A 1,440-nucleotide genomic window follows, 5' to 3' on the forward strand; every position below is an offset into this window, starting at 1 on the left:
CCAAGTCAGGATGGTATGTGGCTTCAATGGAATTTGTTGAGAGTGGTGTTCCCATGTATCTGCTACACTTGTCATTTCGGTAGTCATTTTTTCTAAAGTAAGGAATGAAGCAATGGTTATGATCTGAAATACATTACCTGAAAGGATGGTGGAAGATAATTCCATGTAGCAGGAGAATTGACATTTTGGGCAAAAACCCTTCATCAGTAATTGCTTCTCTGCCTTTTAGCTTAGAGTATGTGTAGTTTCTGTTCTTATCAGTTTAATATCTGATATTTCCCTAAAGTTGGGAGGTTTTGTATTAAATTGATTATTGGAGCTGGGAGATGGATTAGGGGCTTGCTCTGTCCATTCCTGATGAAGGGCTTTTGCCCGAAACATCGATTCTCCTGCTCCTCAGATGCTGGCTGATCTGCTGTGCTTTTCCAGCACCATACTCTCGACTCTAATCTCCAGCATCTGCAGTCCTCACTTTCGCGAAGCTAATTCTATGACAACTTTCAAAAAATAATTGATATATAGTGATTATAATTGAATGTACAGAAGGAAAATGAGATATATCTGTCACTTCAGATAGATGACATAGGCATAATGAACCAAATGGCCTCCTTCTGTGTTGTAGGATTCAATAATTAGATGGTTTATTTGAGATGGATAAAGTTATACCTGTTTTAAAATATGACAAAACAGAATATTGACAGCCAGGAAATATCTAAGAAGTAATGTTTTGTCTGTGTAGACAGGCTAGGTAACGACGCAACAGATATAAAATTGCTGTTGAGAATTAAAATTGGGACTATCCTGAAGGAAGAAGGCTTTTTTTCAGTTATAGCAGGTTGGTTATTAGTAGCTGCAACCATACAAATTTGGACGGGGTGCACATTCTCCGGAATGTTTGTTTCTCAGAGAGTCATTTCCCAGAGTTTGGCCTAAATTGGTTACAGACCTTTTCTCTTTGTTTTTGTCTCCCGTACCAGGATGAGGGCTGAAAGGTTTGGTCGGTGGTATATTTTGATGCACCATGCCTGAAGTAGCCAGCCTTGACAGGCCTTATGGCCAGAGGAGCTTTGTTGTTGTTCTTTTCATACATGGATTTCTATTGGTTGGCAAAAAAATAAACTTAATAAAAACAGAGACAGCAGTTTTTTGAAAAAAGAATGGGTTTAGTAGAGCTTTATTTTGTTTCAGTTTTTTTATTTTTAGTAGAGATTTATTTTGTTTCAGTTTTTGCTTTACTCGACTGAGGGTTGTATCACACTAATTATGTCAGATATTAACAGCAATATAGGAATAGATTTTCATCATCGCAAGGGTGTAAAGCATGCCTGGGTGAAGGATAAGCAGGAATATAGAGCGAACATGATCATATGTCCTTCACAGACGCTGTATGATTTTCTTTGCTTCTAAATTATTGAAAGTCATCTCAGTGGGCTATGTTAC

General features: G+C 37.6%; 1 pseudogene; it reads left to right on the forward strand.

The window, feature by feature from the left end:
- The first annotated feature begins 209 nt into the window (after nucleotides 1-209).
- Nucleotides 210-390, forward strand: LOC122558750 (U2 spliceosomal RNA; annotated as a pseudogene).
- Nucleotides 391-1,440: the final 1,050 nt, after the last annotated feature.

This window comes from Chiloscyllium plagiosum, unplaced genomic scaffold (assembly GCF_037043375.1).
Source record: "Chiloscyllium plagiosum isolate Xiang-an unplaced genomic scaffold, Cpla_swu_hap1 HiC_scaffold_17, whole genome shotgun sequence".
NCBI classification, from domain to species: Eukaryota; Metazoa; Chordata; class Chondrichthyes; order Orectolobiformes; family Hemiscylliidae; genus Chiloscyllium; species Chiloscyllium plagiosum.